At 43.4% G+C, this 13102-nt stretch overlaps 1 long non-coding RNA gene across 1 annotated transcript; it reads right to left on the bottom strand.

Moving 5' to 3' along the window:
• Nucleotides 1–1129: 1129 nt before the first annotated feature.
• Nucleotides 1130–9641, bottom strand: LOC123959404. The gene is made up of 3 exons (XR_006822291.1): nt 9399–9641; nt 8363–8440; nt 1130–1182 (listed from the first exon to the last, which is right to left on the bottom strand). It is a non-coding gene; the product is annotated as an uncharacterized LOC123959404 (long non-coding RNA).
• Nucleotides 9642–13102: the final 3461 nt, after the last annotated feature.

Here is a 13102-nt window from a genome sequence, read left to right as displayed (position 1 = left end):
TAGTGTTATATTTTCATATCGTGTTTTTACAAGCAGCGCATCACATCCACACACTGGCGCACAGCATTTGGCTCGATAAGGCAACGAACATGTGATAGCAATGTATGAAACTATGCACTGGTATTTGCTCAACTGACGGACTGAAAACGGCATCAATTTAAATGTAATTTGTCCTCTGCTGCAAATGATCTTAATCAATGTTTTTTTTTTGCGCACTTCATGAAAAATCAATCAAACAGGTGTTTGTTTATTCAGAAAGGCTGTAAGCCTATACTACTCAGAGATAATATTTCAATTTATTTTACACTACAGTAGGCCTATCCATTTCAAACCGTTTCATCCTTCGACCATGGGAGTCGCCATTTCTTATTTCTCCAGTTTATGTGCGTATGCATGGTTCAGAGTTCTCCAGTCAAGTTTGTTTTTATAGATCACAACCTTTGCTACACTGTAAACCCGCTAATAAGTACACTATACACTAAACAACCAAGTCTTCTTAATGAGTTAGGTTGTTTTAATTATGTGTGTATCATTGTTTTTGAGTGATGATGGATTTCTAAATCAAACCCTTCAAGTATTCAATTCAATTAATTTATATATCAAATCACAACAACAGTTATCTCACAGTGCTTTTCATTAAAGAGCAGGTCTAGACCATACTCTGTGATGTTATTTACAGAAGCCCAACAATTCCCACCAAGAGCAAGCACTATGCGACAGAGGCAAGGAAAAACTTCCTTTCAAGAGGCAGAAACCTCAAGCAGAACCATGGCTCAGGGTGGGCGGCCATCTGCCTCGACCGGTTGGGGGTGAAGAAGAGAGAGAGAGAGAGAGAGAGAGAGAGAGAGAGAGAGAGAGGGGAACAGAGAGAAAGAGAGAGAGAGAGGAACAGAGAGAAAGAGAGAGGGATGGAAGGAGAGAGAGGGGAGGGAGGCAGCCTACACAATATACACACAGAGGTACAGACAGTAAAGGTAATGTTGCTATAGACTAAATGAAAAATGGTACAGATATTTATAGTAGTGTTGATGATAATAATCGTAATGTTAATGATTATAATAACAATAATAACAATAGGACTAGTAACAATAGTTGTAGCAGAGGGTGTCGAACAGGAACACGGGGGCAACAGGTGACCCGCAGCCACAGATCCAGACTCCACAGCTCCAGAACAAGAAACACCTGCAGGAAGTGATGGGAGGAGAGAGGAGAGGGACGAGAAAGCACAAGACTACAGGAAAGGGGAGAAGTTGAGTTAGTAGCATGCATTAATGGGATGTGGTTGCGTAGAGAGGGAGACAAAGTAGACGGTATTGAGACGCACGCTGACGTGTGACGTCATTAACGGCCAAACGGGACTTTACGTTTTCAGAAAATTCAAGATGGCTACCCGATGCGAGGGAGACGGTTTTGCAAGTAACGGAGCCAAACTGTTAACCTATTTAACAAAACTCAAGAGAATGTCTCGGGTTACGTATGTAACCCGTGTTCCCCGAGAAGGGGAACGAGACACTGTGTCGGTGACGACACTATGGGAACGCCTCTAGGCCTGGCAGGGCTGAATTATGAATGAAACTACTCCAATCCTATTGGCGTTAATCGAACGGTAGCGTGGGACAGCGTAACTGGAGGCGTATAAAGCACGCCGGCACACATTACAAACCAGCTCTTTGCTATGAAGCAAGGCACTCCAGGCGGGGAGAGGCGTGGTGGACCAACGCAGTGTCTCGTTCCCCTTCTCGGGTATGTAACAAGGGTTACATACGTAACCCGAGACGTTACCCTTCGAGGGAACTCAAACTGCGTCGGTGATGACACTATGGGAACGAGATACCCACTATTCCTCCGCCTGCCCCAGCGTGCAGTAACCCGTAGGCACGGCTAAGAGGAGAGCGTTCGGGTGCCGGGCGTACAAGGAAGGTCCAGAATGTAAAACCGGATGAACGTGTGCGGAGTGGCCCAGCCAGCTGCCTCACACACATCCCGAAGAGAAGCCCCTGAGAGGTCCCAGGTGGGAATCCTGGAGCGAGTCACGGGTCTCATCCTCCGGGCTCCACAGAGGAAGCGCACGACCAGCGGGAGCCTCCCCAAAGGCCCCTCCCTCAGAGGAGAGTGGAACGCCGTAATGGCAGCCACGTACACTTTGAGCGTGGATGGGGAAAGGCCAGCAGGAAACGGTGCTGGAGGAACTCCAGTACCGCAATTACCGGGCAGGTAACTGGGTCCACCGGCCGTTCTCTACACCAGGCGGAAAACACTTTCCACTTCAGGCCGTACGTCCTCCTCGTGGATGGAGCTCTGGAGCGGACCAGAGTCTCGACCGCTCCCGCCGTCAGGCCTGCCTCAAGGAACTGCGCCCCCTCAGGGGCCAGACCCACAGCCTCCACAGGGCGGGGCAAGGGTGAAAGACCCGGCCCTCCGCCTGAGACAGCAGGTCCCTCCTCAGAGGGACTGGGAGAAACGCATACAGACACAGTGGACAGTGCATAGTCTCTCGAGATGTAAACAGGTCCACGTCTATTGGGCCGAACCTTTCGCACAATAACTCCACCACCTCGGGGTGGAGTCTCCATTCCCTGGGCCTCAGCCCCTGTCTCGACAGCGGGATATACATCACTGTAAGAAACAACAGTCTCTGCTGGAACCACAGGAGGATCTGATGCGCCAGTCTGCTCAATGGGCGTGAGCGCAGACCCCGCTGGTGATTCAAATAGGCCACCACTGCCGTACTGTCGGTCCTGATGAGGACGTGGCGACCGCGGAGGTCGGACAGAGCGCGGAACACCGCCAACATTTCCAGGCAATTTATGTGCCACGAGAAATGATGCTCCTGCCAGGATCCTCTCGAAAAGCGGCCGTCCATGACCGCGCCCCACCCTGTGAGGGAGGCATCTGTCGAAATAATTGTCCGGCGACATGGCGCCCCCAACGTGGGACCCTGGGACAAGAACCAAGGTTTCTTCCATACAGACAGGGAACGAAGGCACCTGCTCGTAACCCGTATCAGACTGAACGGGTTCCCCCTCGGGGAGGACCCCTTGGTTTTCAACCACCACTGCAGGGCTCTCATATGTAGCAGGCCAGACGGTATTATGCTGGATGCAGCTGCCATGAGACCCAACACCCTCTGAAAGTGTTTCACTGTGATGGTGCGGCCTAGCTTCACCCCGGTTACCGTGGACAAAATGGACTCGACGCGTGCAGGAGATAGTTGGGCCCGCATCGACGTTGAGTCCCATACCACCCCTAGGAACGTAGTCCGTTGGGCAGTTGTCAGCACACTCTTCTTCGCGTTGAGCCGCAGCCCCAAACGCTGAAGGTGGCCAAGGACGACATCTTGATGCCGAACAGGCAACTCCCGAGACCGGGCCAGAATGAGCCAGTCGTCGATGTAGTTCAGCACATGGATGCCCTGGAGCCTCAGTGGGGCCAGAGCTGCATCCATACACTTGGTGAACGTGCAAGTGGAGAGTGCTAGGCCGAACGGAAGAACCCAATACTGGTATGCCGCGCCCCCAAAGGCGAACCTCCTGCTAGAAGCCTCAGGACCTCGTCCCCCGACCCTGGCGAGACTGAAGAACGGTCCTCAGATCCGTTTTCTCGGGGGGCTGTGGGCGAGAGCGCCGCCTCGAGTCCCGGGTGTGCTGAGGGGGACCCCGAGAAGCCGACACTCTGCCTCTGGCTCTGGCGGTAGGAGCTGGACGACGGCTGGGACCATCTCTCTGCAGCCGTCGCCGTCCTGGACCCAGACCGGCGAGGGAGCATGGGCATGCTGAAACCTGCTGACGACGGTGTCCACCGCCTCGTCGAACAGGCCAGAGGTCGCGACCGGTGCATCGAGCAGGAAGGTCTTCTCCCTCTCCTGGATGCCCGAAAGGTTGAGCCACAGGTGCCGCTCCGTGGCCACCAGAGCTGACATGGAGCGGCCAATGGCGCGGGCCGTCTCCTTGGTGACCCGGAGCGACAGATCCGTAGCTCTGCGGAGCTCGGCGACATCCTCCTCAGAGGAGCGCATCCGGCTGTCTTCGGAGAAAAGAGCCGCACGAGACCTCAGCACCCTCAGGGGCAATGGCCGCAAGCAGCCCCCTCAAGACACACACAGCTCGTGAGTGTCCCCAGCCATGATGTAGCGCGGGCATGGAAAGACACATTTCCGGAACTGCTCACCAGCCATGATCTCCTCTGCAAACTTCCAGGTAGGACAAACTTCAGTGGTTGTTCGTGGAGCTTTGTTCTACCAAACATATCAGAGCGCCTGCTGAATAGAAAAAAGCTGGTTTGTTTTGTGTGCCGGCATGCTTTATATGCCTCCAGTTACGCCGTCCCACGTTACCGTTCGAGCAACGCCAAAAAGATTGGAGTAGTTTCATTCATAATTCAGCCCTGCCAGGCCTAGAGGTGTTCCCATAGTGTCGTCACCGACGCAGTTCGAGTTCCCTCGAAGGGGAACCAGTATTTATTCGCAGCGCTGTGAAAGAAATGGTTTTGTGTTCTTTAACTTCTATTTTACAACCGTGTGTGCTCTGGGAGGACCGCTTCAGGATGTAGAGGCAGTTTGGCGTGTTACTTTTATGCTAACGTTAACGGACATTAGCTCCAAAATAACGTAACGTTGTGACTGAAGCCTTCACCTGAGAGTCGGCAGAGAATGCACTTTGGTCCGGTGAGTAAAAACGTTTATCACATTTCGGCTCTGTTGTCAGACGCAGTTACGTTTACAGAAAGGCTAACGCTAGAAGTAAGCTGGCTCACATTGAGGTAATGTTAACATTAAGTTAACTTTGCACTATTGAACTGCTGTCACTGTCACTTAACGTTAACTCATTATATCGTGGAGACAGTCAACTTCTGCGTTTGTTTATAAGCTGTTCCTGAAATAGTGTTGATGCATGGCTAAAAGTTTAATGTGAACGTTATTGGCTGTAAACCTAATGATTCCCCTCAGCCCTTCAGAGACTAGTTGCCTCGTCTTAAGTGGCTGTAACGTTAATATGTATCTGTAAAGGTGTAACGTTATTTTTCCACTGTGGTAATGAAACCTTTTAACTGGTGAAGAAAGCTCAGTTTTCATTGAAACTATTTTATCATTTGTTCATTTTGGAAGATGTTTGTGGTAATGTTACGTTGACATGAGTTGCATTATTAAGTTACACAAAAAGAGTGTTTGTTATTTAGCATCGGCTCTGATATTAATGGGATGGACAAAATAACAGAAGCACCTGTCCATGTGATAACGTTACGAATTACCAGCAGCACAACTGCAGTTTCCAAAATGATCATACAGTCGAATCAACAACTCTCTGAAACAGTTTCATCCAAAACTGAACATTATCATTGTTATGGAGGATTTATGGTAGGAATGTTGTATTACTGCATTACTTTTTAGCTAGATGTAACTATTGAACTGGTAACTTACTCTTAGAGACTACGTTAAATACGTTGAACTATTCCAGTATCACATGTTTGTGAGAAGTGTTTACATGGCCATTATTTTGTAAACTAATAAAAAGTTGGTGTTCATATGTGTGCCCATTAAGGACTATAGAGAGTCCTGCTGAAGGGGTTTCATCTTGTCCATAATCACCTGACTTGCGAAAGCAGCTCTTGTATTGCTGAGTAAGTGAAATGATAAAATATAGTATTTTTAAAAATCAGCAATTGATGACGTTCTTGTTAACTGGACTAATGGGAATTCTTTGTGTTTTATCTGCTCCTGCAGGATTAAGTATTGAGTGACACTACAGCTATCCAAGGTATGTTTTCAATTTGCACATCTCTGCATAAGAGTTAGTATAATTCTTTTGAATTATTCAAGATTATGCAGACTTGATGCTTTTTATACTTCATAGATTTGAAATACTTATTATTTAGTATTATTACTTAGTATTTAAGGAACATACAGGCATCATTTGAACTTACTAGGATGCTTCCTTATTAAACGTAAATTCCCTTAGTGGTAACAACATTAATCTACATACATTTATGTGTTTGTCAAAACGCGGGCAGTGTTTTTTTGTTTTGGCTATAAAACATACTGCTGACAAACCACGTGTAAGTGTTTGTCCCTGTATGATACAGCGAGAGAAAATCAGAAAGAGGTGGTGTGAGCTGTTGTGTGTATGCAGGGTTGAGGGTTGAAGTGTGGGTGCTTGTGAGAATATCAAAATCACCAAATCTAAAACCGAAAACCTACACAGTGAATAATAGGGGTGGGAGAATTAATGCTGACATGGAGGATTATTAATCATTAACAAATGTCTAAAAATCGATTATTAAAAGTTAATTGATAACGTAATGTTGACGGAACGCAAAAGGATGAATTTGCGAAAGTGAATTCGCAGACCGTCTGTGGAGCGCACACAACAGAGAGTCCCCCTGTATTTGACACACCACGGCTGCAGAATGAATGACCACCCTACTAAAATGTCACAATCATTAATATCAATGTGCAAGTGATGATTTTAACTCGCACACTGCGAGCATGGGACACTCGACGCTCGGCAGATCTCTGCGTATCACTGTGTGTCCGTTAATAATAGTCTGTAGTTTCCCCAACAGCTGGAAGAGTGAAGGCTGTTAGCGCTAGATAACATCTCCCCTGGACAAGGGCTTGCTCTCTGTCCCCAACACCGGACATTCAATCCTGAATGACTTTTTTGTTCTGTAACTGTAACTATGTGTAAAGCGTCCTTGGGTACCTTGAAATGCGTTAAAATATTTATTTATTTATGTAACGTTAGCTAAATTAGTAACGAAGTAATGTTAATTATCAGCTGTAACGTTATGTCATTACTAACTAACCTATTAGTCAAGGATTGAGAACATCAGGTACAAGCTTAGACTAAACTGGTGTACAGCTCTGTCCTGTACACATACTGTAGGCTATATCCTTATAATTAACTTTATTTGTCTGTTTTCAGAGGAGTCTGAATGTTAAAGAAATGGACCATTGAGCTGAGGTTAATAAAGTAAATTAGGGATGCAAACTAGTCCTTTTAAGCTAATTAGGAGATGTTTCTTTTGGATTTAAATGTGCAAATTAAATGCTTAGTAATTATCCAGGGAAAAGTTATAATCGAATCGCAGCCCTCTGAATTGTAATCAAATCGTGAGGTGCCCAGAGATTCCCACCCCTAGTGAATAACTAGAATACTGGTGTCTCTCTCTCTCCCCCTCGCTCTCTCAAACATGGACAACAGACCCGTCTGTGAATTGAATGGTTGGCATCATAAACACCACTGCACAAATCTGTCCAACACAACGCTGTCAGTGTCGGAGACCCATCTTTAAAACAGTTATTAGCAAGCATGTAAGGAGCCCAGCTAATAAGAAGAGCTAAGTTAACTTTGGAAAACAGCTGTCGAAGTTAGCACACTATAACTGGTAGTCAACAGGTGCGTTCGAGACAACTGGCTGACTTTCGCTGACTTCATAGATAGGGGAATAAAAACAGTGGCGTCATGTCAGACACAGTCTACCTCTAGTAGACTGCGTGAGCAGGACTTGCTTCAACAAGGTCTAGTGATGTTTTGCAGTTGTGCTGAATTCTGCATGCCTGCCGTGGATTGCATTCACCTCGCGGGAGGTAACGCTCATTTATACTGAGAAAAGAGGTGGATGCAAATCTCGGCAGGTAACGTTAGCCTACAACATCCGTGTTGCTGAATTATGCATTCACTTATTAAGGTCCTTTTCAGACACTTTGCTGTTCACATTGTTTGAACGTGGTTAACGCCACGTTTTTGCTGAATTTCAAGAAATGGTAACCTACTTTTACGAAGTGTAATAATATGTTAACGATTCTTAAAATTCATAAAATATATGCTGATCAGTTTTCACTATTGATGAACCCCACAAAGAATAGTAGAGAGAGAAAAATAGAGAAAGCCTCATTCTGTTGGAGTTGTTGGAGCTACATTAACACTCAGTCCACTGAGTTGGTCAACTTAAATCATTGAATAAACGTTTGTTAACAACAACTGATCTGACTTGATCTTTCTCTTTTAAAACAGCGACATGGTCGGCTAAAAGGGGGATGGCGCTATCTGAATGTTTTGTAACGTTACACTGAGCCAGAGATGTTTAGAGCTTATAAGGACATTGACTGTGCTATCATGGCTTTCAAAACTCAAAAGTTGCTCAGTGCACCGAATCAGTTTTTCACACTGTCACACTAAAGAATTATGCTCACTCAGGCATGCACTTAAAATGCTTAAATTTTAGAGCTCTGTGGTTATTTCCTTTCTTACATCAAAGAAAAAATTGTTCATTTATTAAAATCAATAAATAAGTGGACCATTGTCAGTATTTGACAAAATACTAATTTAGTCAGCTAAATCGAGTCTAATACTGTATTACTTACTTTACACCGGTGGCAGGAAAGGGTGAGAAGCAGGCAGTCCCCAAATCAGACTGGCGCCACTTGTGAATGAGCTGTATGCTGCAGCAAAGCACAGTATAATGCAAACAAGTTAGATGCCACACGGAATTAAATTTAAGACCAATTTTTCAATAACCAAAGTTGAAGAAAAGAAAAATGCCTAATGAGGAAAAAAAAACATGAACTGACATCAAAGCTGCTAACATTACTTAGTGTTTAGGGATTTTTGCCTAAATGTTGATTTAATAATCTGAAAGATTGCAGATGCACAGTGTATCTTTCAATGTGAGTAAACTTCCCGCGGATGACATTTCCGATGTAAAACTGCCAATTTATGTCCATAAATCCTCTCAAAGGTCGCAGAAAAAACACTGAAGTTAAGGTTAACTGTTAGTTAACTGAACCTGCCTGAGAAATAATCACATTTCATGTTTTCCTCAGTAATAAAGTCATCAGGCGATAGTTGTCTGTACAACCACCTTTCCATTGCAAACTGTAAGGTTAACTGCTGTTAATAACATTGGCTTTTTCGGCATACTTTTTAATGGCATCAATTTAACAACATATTATCAAATATCAGCTAAAAACGGACTCAAAAGAGTAACGTTAATGGTTAAGTTATACTAGAAGCTGCTATCTAAATTAGGCTATCAGATTATCTTAGCTTGTTACTAGAGGGGTGAATTATACTTATAAATATGCCCTCATGACTGGCTTAAAATGACTGACCACTGCAGTTAACTCATGTTAAAATTACTCCTCTCACAGACAGAAACATCTCATCCAAATCGGGCTTTGTTAACTTTTAACTCATATAACGTTAAGTTAGTTAGCTAGCTTAACATTAATGCTAAGGTGCTGTAACACGAGCTAATTTAGCTTGCCATAATCGGATATTGTCTGAATTAAAACGGCAACCAAAGCAACATTATTTATGACCGGTGAAGTTATTAATTTTACCGGCTAGGCAAGTGTACAAACAAATCAGGTTTTGACAGCACAGTTTAACGTTACTTACCGTGTCCGTGTCCTCCGAGAGAGCTGCCGATTCCCACTGTAAGAGCTCTGCTGTCTGTGAGAATAACGGTCAGCAACGGTTAAGAATTTTTGAAACAGACGCGTCCGATGTGCGAATCCGCCCGGTGTCCGCAGTTAGTCTGTTTGACAGAGCGCCGTGTGGAGGCGGACCGGATCCGGTGAGCGTGGCCAAAACGGGGGAGAGCGTACGGCGGATGTGCCGGCTTGAAGGCGGATCCGCCCCACAGTCCTCTGCTATCTGGGGCCCTACTGCACTGGCTTCCAAATCTTTTGCCATGTTGTAAGTCTTGTCTTATAGGTAGTTGTTGTTGCTAATAATAGTATTATTATTCTTTTAGAATTACATTGGTATAACTGTTAGACTATAACAACATTTGTATAATAATTATTTTGATTATCAATCTAGAAACAACATGATGTACACATGAGATGCATTCTGGCCCTTCGTGCCCTCCTGCGAGAGGATGACTGATTTCTTCAAGACCTGCAATGTAAGTCCTCAGTATACTCATACACAATGTCAATATCATTGAAATGTACTATGGCAAACCAACTTTAATGCCTCTTCCAGCATTTAACAGACTGACAGACTTCACTCCGTAAAAAACTTGGTAGCCTATTACATTACAAATCGCCATGGGTATTTTACAAGTAAGACCAGGCAAAGCAGCAGTCAACACACAGGGTGCAGATGTTGGTTTCGGTTATTTTCAAAGGCTATGTCATTAATAAGCTGGCAGCCAGCTCACCTGCTGCCCTGATAACGGATCGTGGGTGGAAAAAACGGGGAAAAGATGAGTTCTGTGTCATTTAGGCAACTTTATCAAACATACTGCTGATGGAGAAAGTGGAGTAGATGGGGGAGAGAGACAGAGAGAGGTGGGACAGTGAGAGACCAGATGTGTAGGTGTGTGTGAATGTGGGGAGAGGAGAAGTCCAAGGTAGGTGCAAAGCGGGTATATTTAAAAATTATAATAATATTCGTGGCGATTAAAAACTGCTTTCACAGGGTAGTATAATGTGAAAAATTAAGACTAAGATTACAATCACGATGCCGGCTCAACATCGTGATGTCTGTCAGTCATCGTCTTGGTCCAACCCTAATTCATAGATTTTTTTTTTCTTCTAGTCTATCTCAATAAAATGCTAAAATGTGAATTGTACAATAAAAAAGTTATTGGAGCTTTTAGTTTGTGGGGGGCACCGACGAAGCAGTGCATGACTTGCAACCTGTCTTTTAAAGTTATCCTCATAATTGGATTGTTTGTATTTTGCAATGCAAAGATGAACCAGATATTGCTGACACGCCTGTGGCTCTCCTCACTGTGGTCACTGACGACGCCCCTGCTGCGGTCCACGTCAACCCTGAGAGCGTTTCTGTTGTAGTCGAAGAGGAAATTGTGAGTGATTATCCAAAGAAACTAATTTATGCATTCACCTTTGTTCAGAAAATAATAATGTCTTGATGATAGCAAACCACTGAAGATGTGCCTAAAAGTTTGAATGTACTGGTGTACATAAACGGTTTGTTTCGGTGAAATATAGAAATGGCAGGAGATGTTACAAGTTTTGATAATGATTGTTCAATAAAGAAAACCTGACTTGTAATAATGGAGTTGTACTTGTATTTTTGAGAATTACTGAGCATTTGGGTTTACAGCAGGTTAAAAGATGTCCCAAAGTGCGTCTTTGCAATTGCTAATTTCTTTTTGTATGTTTTTTCTTTTTAATTAGACGTTTTTCTTTCTTTCAAATGTTGTTTATGTTTCAATCTGTCCTAAAAAGACATGGGAAATAGGCAAAAATATTGACTTGCACTTTTAATTTGACATGTTTTTGTTTTTTTTAAGTTAGTAGTACTCAGTGTAATTAAGGCAATCAGTTGCCACTAATATTTTAAGTTCTGGGGTAAATTATTTGTGTATGAGGAAGTCTATGTTTTTGAGTTAGTAGAAACTATTGATTAAAATATTGAGTTCATAGAACATGAAACACTGGGTTTTCATACTTAAAATGATTAATTTCTGTCCAATGAATATTTTAGAGTTGTATTAACTATAAATATTTGAGTTATGTTATTCAGTAATTTTATCTAACAGTAATCAAAAAGTATATGTAACTCAAACTCTAAATATTTAAGTTCTAGAAACTTCTGACTTTTGAGTTTATAAACTCAAAAAAATTGTGGCAAACGATTGCCTTAATTTTTTTGAGTACTGCTTACTTATTCGGGTTTACAGTGTAGGGAAGTGGCATATGCACGGTTTACAAATGAGGCCCCTGCTCAGTCTTGGTGTACCCGAAGTGCTCCCCCACTGCCGACTTTAGCTGTTTCTTTGATGGAAATAAAGCTTCACAGTTTGGTCCCTCTGCCATAGTTTAGCCAGTGTGTAGTAGTAGCCTCCATGTCAATGATAAAACATGTTTTCATTTTGTGCAAGTTTTAACAGTTTGGTTTTGTGCAACAGAAACATTCGGTGTAGCGGAGCCTTTACGATTAATTAACAGTGATGTTTCAAAGCGCGGCTAATAGTGAAATCCAGTAATCGCTGCATCCCCACATCAAGAACAGACCTGTACAAAGGCCACACAAACACACACATTCACATATCTTGCTCACAATCCTCCTGTTTTCCCACACCTTCATAAACTTCCTCTCTTTTCAACAACCATATTTCCCACCTAATCACACTCATTTCCCACCATTCCTGCTGCTTCCCCTCTTTGTTACATCCTGCCATACCTCCATTCATCTCTTTCTCCCACTCTCTAACGTACCACAAGTTTGCATTAGCTCGTCAGAGAGGAGGGTGAAGAAAGGAAGGGAGAGTGGAAATCAATAGACTCCTTACCTCTGCCTTGTGCCATGGCTACCAATCAAAGGCAATGGGGAATTAAGCTGTAGTCTTTGAATAAATTAAAGACACTAGAGCACACAACATAACAGCTTGGTGCAAAATGAGTAAACCTGGTCAGATTAAAATGTAAGTATGTTTGTTAGGCTGTGCTCTGGAAATACTCTGAGTCCCAAGAACTCTGTTTTCTTGCTGCGTACTGTCAGAGGAGAGATACTAAGGCCTTTGTTATGTTGGTGTCCTGGTGTAAAATGATAACCAGTGCATTCAGTCTCCAAAGAGGAGAGAGCTAAAATAATCAAATGTACTTTATAGGAACATGAAGCCATATTCGACAATACAGGTATTACAACAGGCCAGCCAAGAGAGGGATTTTTGGAGAGAAGAAGCTTCATTAAAGAAGGCAGCATTGTGTTGGTCTTCGCTACTTGACTTTTTCTCACCTGTTTTACTGGCAATTCAGACTCCCTTTTCAAAAAAATTGTTTATAGAAGACAAAATAACATATTAATATGATGGAGGTGTGAGCAGCTTGACATCTCTTCAAGAGCAGAACACAAAAATGAAAATAAAAGAGAAACTCTTATTCAGTCAATATTAATGTGCTATGTGTGAAGAACAAAGATACAGGTCAAAGATCTATTCAAACAAGCAAGGAAGCATGGGTGTGATTGAAGTGTGAAATAAAGTTTATTTTGCGTCTTACTGAAGCAGTCATGACAGGAAAAGAGCCTTAATGATTTGGTGTGGTCTTTTCCTTTGCTAATTAAAAGATAACTGTAACCTACTGCAAGGCGTGATTAACAGGACTTTACTCATCCTCTAGAAG

Source organism: Micropterus dolomieu, linkage group LG20 (assembly GCF_021292245.1).
Source record: "Micropterus dolomieu isolate WLL.071019.BEF.003 ecotype Adirondacks linkage group LG20, ASM2129224v1, whole genome shotgun sequence".
In the NCBI taxonomy this organism is placed as follows: Eukaryota; Metazoa; Chordata; class Actinopteri; order Centrarchiformes; family Centrarchidae; genus Micropterus; species Micropterus dolomieu.
This window is presented reverse-complemented; position numbering and strand designations above follow the sequence as displayed.